The sequence below is a fragment of the Thermobia domestica genome, chromosome 13 (genome assembly GCF_964235325.1).
Source record: "Thermobia domestica chromosome 13, izTheDome1.hap1.1, whole genome shotgun sequence".
NCBI classification, from domain to species: Eukaryota; Metazoa; Arthropoda; class Insecta; order Zygentoma; family Lepismatidae; genus Thermobia; species Thermobia domestica.
This window is the reverse complement of record NC_137466.1, coordinates 88,734,987-88,745,046: the sequence shown is the minus strand read 5'-3', so window position 1 is coordinate 88,745,046 and position 10,060 is coordinate 88,734,987. Positions and strand designations below refer to the sequence as shown.

Genomic DNA, 10,060 nt, shown 5'->3' with positions numbered 1-10,060 from the left:
AAGTCATACCTAAACATTGGACGGTTTGTTTGGTTCACCGTTCACACTCCGCTGAGTTCTATACCTGTGAGGTTCATAATCTGTTCGAGTACTAGAAATAAGTTATTGATATTAATGGAATATATTACTAATTTTCTAGGTGTGTCCTATTTCATGTTATCATCTTCCTCTTTGCGGGGTCAAAATATTTTTGGGGCGTCTCCTTGTATTTTATACTACCTAGGTATTTGATTTCCCCAGTATTTACACTTTCCGTGATCACACTGTTGATCAACTTTTAATTATTCTACAGCAGTCATGGGACTAAGTTATAAAGAGAAATAAGTAATTCAATTCAACATCATTTAAAAAGTACCTATTCATGCATTTGTAATACTAACAATTTTTAATAAGAACATTTCAATAACGAACACAAACAAGAAACTAAAATTTTCCAAGCAAGATTCACATTTGAATTAGATATTTTCAATTTGTAGTCTTTTAAGCATTAAATGTTGCTTTAAATACTTGTAAAGATAATAAACGTATAAATAACGATAGCTGGTGGAAGTCATAGCAGAGATTTTGAAAGGTCTATACTCAAGAGTGAAAAGTTAGTTCTATGCAAAATATATACTAACCTTTGAAATGAAAATCTGAAACTAGACTCACAAAATATTTACATGGTTACCACTGATGTCAGTGTCAGATCTAGTCAGCACTTAGATATCATTGGGAAATATCAGTTGGTGTTAGAGCTATGGCTTTCACCATGTCGTGGGTATCATTAACTTGAAAGAGGTAGGTATCAGACTCATATCAAGAAAACAAACAGCAACACAACTGACACTCACGATGTTCTGACTACACACAGTATTCAATTTTAAATCACCCACTGACCAGCGTACTGCCTTTAAGACTACACACTATGGCTTATTGCCTTTAAGACTACACACTATGAAGTTTACCTTTAAAATTGTGAAATAATCACAAAAACTGCATTTGAAATAATAATATATTCTACGAAATATTACATTATGAACCGTACTTGTATTTACCACATGACAGAAGACTATGGCATAACCTGACAAAATTGGCGGGATAAAGCCCACCCCAGATAGGCCGGGACAAGTGCAATATTTTAATGTATCTGATAATATTGCCACAAGTCACGGACTACCTGAGGTAGTGTATTACAAGAAACCACACAGCAATCGATGCATTACTGATAACTGTCTTGGTGTATCTCACCTGAAACAAAGAAAAACATGATTAGTAAAATAACAACCAATTAATTATACGTTGTTCTGGTAAGTTTGTCAGAGAGAGAAAGGTGAGGATGGAATAAGGAGGTGCATCTTTTGACACGGTATGAAAAAGGAAATGCATCTTTTGTTTGAATGAGAGGAATACAATGAAGCACGGGACGAACATTTCCTTAAAAAGCATACGGGGAAAGTACAAACTGAGAGCAAACTATATTAGCAATAAAAGAAATAAAAATAATTTACGATAGCAAAACAAATTCAGATGACACTGGAGAAAAAAGTAAGGCACTTAGGGAAAATAATAATCACATTCACTCCCTTAACAATAACAAAAGATACACAGTAATGGCGAAATGTAAATGCTTTGCACGAAATGAAATGAAATGAAATTTTGAGTTTTACGTCCCACGGTTATGCCGGTTAGGCTAAAGGAGACGGTGATGGTGAGTAATGAATGAAATGGTGGAATGAAGAAAGTGGGAGGAAACGGGAGAACCCCGAGAAAACCCACGCACACGGTGTTTGTCCACCACAAAGTTTACTTGGCGGGAGCAGGGTTTGAACCCGAGACCCCTAGCACCAGAGGTGAACGCTCTACCACTGAGCCACCGCGGCCCCTTGCACGAAATAAAAGAACTATATAAACATACCATGATCATGATTTAAGTAGGCCTACAGGCTGGTCCAGAAGTGTGGAAACGCCCAAATAAAATCCAAAACGTTCAGAAGTGATTGATTATAACAGACGAGGGAGAAAACCTTTTGAGACATGGCATCATCGGCCGCCATCTTGAAATGGCGGGAACTTTTTAAATGGGAACGCTATCGTGTGATACATCAAATAGGACTTAAATTTTTCCAGGAATCCAATGGTGAAATGTTTTTGGAAGAGCTGTTGGTCGTAGAGCCAAAACATTTCACCACTGGATCTCTGGGAAAATTTCAGTCCTATCTCATATATCACACGATAGGATTCCCATTTAAAAAGGTTCCCGTCATTTAAAGATGGCGGCCGATGGTTCCATATGTCTCAAAAGATTTCCCCCTCATCTGTTATCATTTTCCCCCTTTCTCTCCACTTCTGAGCGGTTTGCATTTTATTTGTTTCCACACTTTTGGACCACCCTGTACAATGAATAAGTAAATAAATAGGTCACAATCCACTTGACAATGAAGGGGCAGCCTTGGAAAGTATCATCTGTCAATCAAGTATCTGAAAATTCTAGACACTATTGCAATCGTTCTATCTATCAAAAGCGTGTGAGAAGTATTTTTGTAGGATATTTTTGATACTGAAAAGTGTCACTTCCAAGGACATTTTTGGACTGAGAACTTCTGCCTCGCAGTAAATCCTTCATCTTCAAAACACACAGAGATCATTGGGGAATAGTTCTTGGGAGCAGAATACATGAGGGACCACTTGAATGTTTTTGACCTGTAAAATGCCTTCTTTTTATCGGGAAAACCTTCTTCCCTTCACCCAGCTATCGAGAGACGTAAGGTGAGGGAGGCTTCGATAACTTAAAAGTCTTCTGTCTTAACAAAAAAAAAAAAAAAAAAAAAAAATCTGAACTATGGCGAAACAAGACGTAATTTTAATGTTCATCTCACATACACAGAGGGGTTAAAAATGTATTCACTGTTTGTAATTAAATGATTTCTAAACAAAAAATGAAATGAAAATGATTGTTCAATTTAACGCCCTATGGTTATGCCTATTAGGCTAAGGGAGCCGATGATAGAAGCAAGTGAATGATAATGGAAGAATTGCTGGAATGAGATAGAGAGAGGAAATGAGTATGTCCTGAAAAATCACCCAGACACGATGTTGTCCACCACAAACTTACTTGGCCAGGAAACAAAGAAAGACCTAACGCACCAGAGGTAAGCGCTCTACCACAGAGCCACGGTGCTAATAAATAAATCGACCATAAGAATCAACTGACACCTTGAATGTACTGTATCCTTCACTTAGTTAACATGGTGGTGTGCCAGGACAGTAGCCAGAAGGGGAATGAGGTATGTCAAATTAATAGACCCAAATTTATTACAATACAGTCTCTCAGAAAGAATGATTCATCATGTTAGACAACAAAATGCTAATGAGTTCTGATTATGTTCGTTTTTCGCCTCTTTCCAAAAATAATAATGAAAAGCGAAGGAGAGGCAAAGCTAGACTCTTAAAGAATCTTTATCAACTTAATATTAATTTGCAATTATTTGTTCTTTTGTTATGATCGCCACTTATTCTTATCTATATTTTACAAGTAGTTTCCCCTGTCCTGCTTGCTCCAAAACAAAAGGATCTCCGGAGAGCAAAGAAACAGCACATTAAAAGAAGCAGCGTATAGGTAGGTGTCAGCTGTTGAACGTGCTTTTAACTTTACTAATCTTCTATGGCCATAACAATAAAGGCACGGAAACTCATTAAGCTGTCTCCCGGCACTACTCATTACTCAACCTATGGCACGTGTTCTTTCCTTCAAGCACTCAATTTACATTAGTTAGAAAAAACAAAACAAAAAACAATGCTTCAAGGAATCCTCAAAATGCAGAAATTAACTGCTATGCGCCCAATAATAGTAATAATAGTAGTGGAAGTATTAGTTTCACCGTTTTCAACTCTGCAACGCTCGCACGGCTGCAGTAGCCAGATGACATCCAACAGAAACAAGGGTGCTGGTGTCAGTTAACTTGGATATTCGTTGTTAAAAACAAAATGCATCCTAAAATTGAATTTCGAATGAAACAAATCACATTCCACCGTCGGACACTTTTGTTGAGTAAGTTTCATCGTTATGCAAGAATCCAAACGAGTAAACAAGTCATCAGAAGCAGCTGCTTATGATCTTGTTCCATTGGAAAATTTAACGTTTTATAAATTTTATTCACAACATTAATACCAGATCTGAATGATGATATAAAATTTATATTAAACGTTAGTTCGTGTCCGTAGTTTTTGCGAAATAGCATCCATTACTGTCTACATGACAGACACACGCATAATAATATGTTTTAAGTAAATTTATCAAAAAAAATTCGTTACTTTTTGAAGTCTGGATTGTAGAGAAGGTTGACTAATTTCCTTTCCTCACATTTTTCTCAAGTTGAATTTAAGAAGTGATTGGCATGTACGTGCTACTTACATTTGCCGTCTCTCAAACAGATACGATTAATTTGCACCATGAAAATCTTGCTGTTTCAAAGGATTTTTAATCCATTCCAAATTAGTTTTTCTTAGGGTTATTAGGAATTAGATTCCTAAGCTTTCGGCAATTGTGGCATCTTAGCCATCACGTATGAGAGACGACGTCCCTCGGTGATCACACTACCCGGAGACTTGGTAGGAAGAAAGGAATGGGGAAGGAAGGAAATGGCCTTGGACTAATATATTTGGTATAATCACGGCATTTTCCTGGTGTGAATGAGGAAAGCCAGGGTAACTGCACTGAAAAAGCTTTTTACTTGTTTTCGACCTATCCCCACCTGGAAATGAACCCGGCAAATACCACGGCACCAAAGGCGAGAACGTCAGCGACTACGCTACGCAGAACCACACTAATTTTTATCGTGGGTATATATATATATATATATATATATATATATATATATATATATATATATATATATATATATATATATATATATATATATTTAGCTGCTTTATCAAGCACAGATGTCTTTCTGGTTTACTTGGCTTTTTGAGAAACTACGTTGTCTGACGGAAGATTATGGTATCAGATACAGTATTTACAGTAGGGTGAATGAAAATCTTGATCTAAATATACTGAAATTCTATTCAGGTGCGTGTTACATTCGATGTATATATGGTACTACAATATGTGTTACATGCACGTATAACATAGACTCTAATACTACGCTCTCCCTAAAAGAGGTGAGTTTCAGCTCAACATCCCTTTCAGCAGCGAGACTATATGAGACGGGACCTACTGGTTAACATGGAATCCGATCCACATGAGCTCCGCCGGGAATCGAATCCGGGTCTCCCGTACCAAAGGCGCGTATGATAACCGTTTAACCATACGAACCTCTCCCTCAAGAAAACGAAATGGAAGCCGCCTTCTTGTGGGGTCTGTTTCCCAAAGAATCAGTAGTAACCACAAACTTCTGATGATGACGAATTTGATTCACAAATTATTTGTAAGGTCTTTTCATCCAAGAAAACCTTTTGGGGACGGAAAATAATAATTTTATCGTAATATACAGCAATTTTTAGTTTTAAAAAAAATGATCGTTTGCACATTTTTGGCTTTTTATTTTTTTAACTCTTCACAATAAATTTCAACTCCAAGAAACTATGTATATATTTAAAGACAAGTACAATCAAGGTCTTTATAGTATAAATAAAGTAGAGTGAAAGAGGTGAAAATAATACAAGAGTCGTCAAATTTATGAAGCTTTATCACACTTGCAGCATCCTAAAACATGCCCCCATTACACTAAAACTTTATTTTTGTCTTTTTCAAACAAAAAGGCACCTTTTCCCCACTATCAAAAATTTAAAAAATGAAGTTTTTTCGTTTCACCCTATTGTATAGAAATGTGAGGTTATATATATTGAAGAATAATCAAAATCTTACTTCATTGTTTAAATGCACTGACCACTAAAACAAAATGACCTTCTACTCGATATCTGGTATGTCCACCATTGGCTCGCACAGCAGCATCAATGTTGTTTGGCATGGAAATAATGACGCTTGGTAGGTGGCTAGATGCATGGTGCACCACATATCCACACACATATCCAAAGTCACTTAATTCCTATAAATTTCGTGGAGGGGTGGGGGGTGGGCTCGGATCTGACGTTCAGTGACAGTGTTTGCTTACAACCATTTTCTTTCATTTCACTATACTGAAGAGCAATCAATAATAATACGAATTTATTTCATTAGATGTCATCCCATACGTATTCTGCAATTTGCAGATTTCCTGCAATTTTAATGGCAATTACTAACATACTATCCAATTTATTTATTCCATTCGTAAATTGACTGTATTCTAAGTTTTAAATATTTTAATAGCAATTTGTTTATATTTACATTTTGCCTACTACTTTTACACTAGCAATTTTTAGCTGTTTCTTTTGATATTAAATCCACGCTTTACTGATAACACTAATTCAGCTACTCAACTCATTCAAAAAACACTAGAAAAAGAGAAACTGACTTCATAATTAATACGAGATGCTACTCAGAATATCCGAAAATCTCATAAAAATCAGAAAACTATATTTATGTCCTAATGTGCTCTGTCACCTTCATAGTAGTCCCCTCTGGCATATGCAACGATCCAAGCGTTATTTCCACTTTTGCACGCACTCCTGGAGGTCATCTGGATGAAAGGTGTTCAGAACCCGTTGGATTCCACTTGGATGTCTCCAATGGGAGTCAAAACATCTCCCTTTCAACGCGAGTTTCATCTTTGGGAACATGTAGAAGTTGCACGGAACTACGTCAGGAGAGTAGGGAGGGTGGGGGACCGTTACCATGTTGTTTTTGGCCAGGAATTATCCCCACAATGAGCGAGGTGTGCGCAGGTGCGTTGTCATGCTCCATCAACCAGTCTTTCGCTAGTCACAGCTCTGGACGTTTGCGCCGAACATTGTCCCGCAGTCTATTTAAAACCTCACAGTATAACTTCCCGTTCACATTCTGACTAGTTGAAACTTCTTATACACAATTCCTCGAATGTAGAAAAAAATATAATGATCATCGACTTGATGCTGCTGCGAACTTGTCGAGCTTTCTTCGGTCTTGGAAGGATGTCATTTCCCATTGTAATGATTGATGCTTCGTTTTCGGGTCATAACCGTAGACCGAAGTTTCATCATCTGTAATGTATCTGGATAAGAAGTTTGGACACTCTTATACTTTTTGTTGCAGCTCAGTGCAAGTCTGAATACTGATTTCTTTTTCTTTTTGTCGATGTTGAAAATGCGAGGGACAAACTTCACCTGCAATTCGTCTAATGTTCAGTTCATCAGATAGAATTCGTTGACATGATGGTACGACAGTCAAAGTCTGTTACAAACATCGTGAATTGTCTGCCTTCTGTCTTTACGAATCACATCACACACTTTCATTATCGTTTTCGGTGTTGTTCATGTTGACGGTAGACCAGAATGTTAGTCGTCATCTGCAGATTCTCGGCTTTCTTTGAAAGGCTTGAACCACTCAAATTTTCTTACTTGACTCAATGCACTCTCACTACCCTCTTTCAACATGCAGTAAGTTTCAGCTGTAGTTTTCTTCAACTTGACAGAGAACTTGACGCAAATCCGTTACTCTTTCGTGTATGGCTATTCGGGGATGCGTTACTCCCTACCGAACGCGACCTAGGTGGCTACTCGTTAATTTTACTTTCGCCAGAGTTATAAATCTTACTGTGAGCCAGTCAGGGTTTCCAGGTCCAGGTCTATAATAGCAGAGTTCCAATACTCTGCACAAAGCATCTTCCAAGTAGCTGTTTCTTGGTAAAACCTCCTTGCCTGGCAACACGTTTCTCCTTTTTTCCCCTTCCTTTAGAGATCTTCTAAACAGCAGACGGTCTATTGTTCCGAAACGCACCAAATACGCTGCGTGTTTTTATTGCTTTCACGTTTGCAGCACATTATGAGTAGCCATCCACACTTAAATAAATTGTCAGCGTACTAAAAGCGTACGCATGAGCAATAAAAACGCATTGTGAACGCAAATAGCCGTGCACTTATCGTCCCCCATTTGACAAATCGCATAAGCACTGAAACATGTCCTGACACGCACAACTACAACTCACAACTGAATGCGCCAAAGTCAACGCCAACTTTGTGGTGCACTAGCTATTACATGTACCTCGAGACATCTAGCGGCAGAATGTCGTACTGATACTGGTTTGCCCGATAAAAAATAATTCTCCGATATTTTGGTTATCACCTCGTACTTTTGCATCAAACTGTACAGGTACTCGACAAATGGTTGTTTTTCATTTTCAGCGGCAAATCTCATCTTATATAGCTTCTTACTGAAACGAGTTTCAAGCAATCAATCAATCAGACCAGTTTACTTGAGATTACTTAGATTCTTTATTTTATTTTATTTATTTTTTTTTTTCAACTTCTTAATATGTCAATTGTAAGAGCACTGTCGCAATTTTGTTCTACAACTCAATCGTACTTACAAGATGCAATGACTTATAATTATCTGCTATTTGAAGTATCCAGTGTTGTTCAATAATGAGTTTTCAAAGTGTACGACGTCACAATTTAATGCCAATCATATATATCTTCCATCCCTGTAAACGCAAAAGCTCTATCTTTTGTTATAGGTGCTGAATTTTGATTTTCTCCTTTTACACACATTCAAAAGAACTGGTTTCAAAATTAGGGGACTTCTTCTTGAAGTTGAAAAACTATCAAAAGTGTACACTAGTGAAGTAAAATAAACTATAAAATCAATGTTAAATTGCAAAGGTGTCAGTCAGGTTTCTCTCTCTCTCTCTCTCTCTGTACGATTACCTAAAGTTTGTACTGAACGAAATTCCAACAACTAAACACTGACATTTTGTTCTTCCATTTCAAATCTGTTTAGCAAGATTGGCCAAAGAAAAGAGACAGGGAAATATTAAAATAATAACAATTACAATCAACCGTCTAAAATAGTGACGACCAATTAAATAACGAACCGCACGCCAAGACCAAATAAACACCATACATTGGGGAATGTTCTATTCTCCACTGGGGCGACGGTTAGTTAAATGTATGTAACTCACACGTTTTCTGAATCCTTGTTCCACTCTTGAGTATCCTGCTTCTGGTTCCATTTGTTTAGGTCAATGAGCTTGAACTACGAACGCTTAAAAATTATCCGTTTGAAATCTAAAAATCGTCCCAGCAGCTACTGGCTTAGTTTGCAGAATCGGGTTGGTAATAATCAAAAGGTTACATAAAATATTTTCAGTTAAATATCAAATCTCGATTCAGGTATACTCTGTATTATGATGCTCAGCTACACTCATTCCCTTACACACTGATTTAAGAAAAGGAACAAATCATACATTTTCTTCTTTATTCGCGAGCCGGATGATGGTCACCGTTTGGTCATTATTGCTCTAAAACATCTGAGAATGATTTAAGTGAGAGCTGCAAATGGGTCAACTAATCTTGTAACTTCTTTGTTAGTTTGACATCGCAAGTTATGCTCCGACGCTAAAAAAGACAATAATAATGGGAAATAGGAAAAAACGAAAGAAAACTGAGAAAATACACACACACTACAAAATGTACTTCACGGGAGCTGGAATAGAACCAGGAACTCGATGAACCAAAGATGATTGGTCTACCACTGAGCCACCGAGTGATCATCATCATCATTGGTATTCTGCCATTACTGGTAGGTCACTTTCCACAACTGAGAAGCTTCTATCTTCCATGGTGTTCAGCCAACCTCTTCGCCTTCACATACGATTTTTCTATGTTGATATCGTCCATTAATCGTAGTCTCTTTCGTCCTCTCCCTCTCTTTCCTGCCACCATACCCTCTAGCATGTCCCCCATGATACAGTTCTTTCTTAGCCAATGTCCCAACCTGTTTCTCTTCCCTTCTCAATATGTAAAATTGTTCTTTTCTTCCCCACCATTTCTAACATGCTCTCATTTGTTTTCCGCTCGATCGAGCCAATTCTCTCCATTCTTCTCCACACCCACATCAACTTACATAAACGCATTTGAAATTAAAAAAAAATAATAACTCCAAACTCGAAGTTACTTAAAGATATAATACTACAAAAATTACACTGGGATGTGAATATGAATTATT

At 37.3% G+C, this 10,060-nt stretch overlaps 1 long non-coding RNA gene across 1 annotated transcript in view; it reads right to left on the bottom strand.

Moving 5' to 3' along the window:
* Window positions 1–1,065: 1,065 nt before the first annotated feature.
* The window catches only part of LOC145669232 (uncharacterized), a 123,808-nt gene continuing 114,813 nt past the window's right edge, over window positions 1,066–10,060 (bottom strand). Inside the window, exon 3 of the long non-coding RNA XR_014128171.1 lies at window positions 1,066–1,230. This is a non-coding gene — a long non-coding RNA (uncharacterized LOC145669232). The remainder of the gene's footprint in view (window positions 1,231–10,060) is intronic.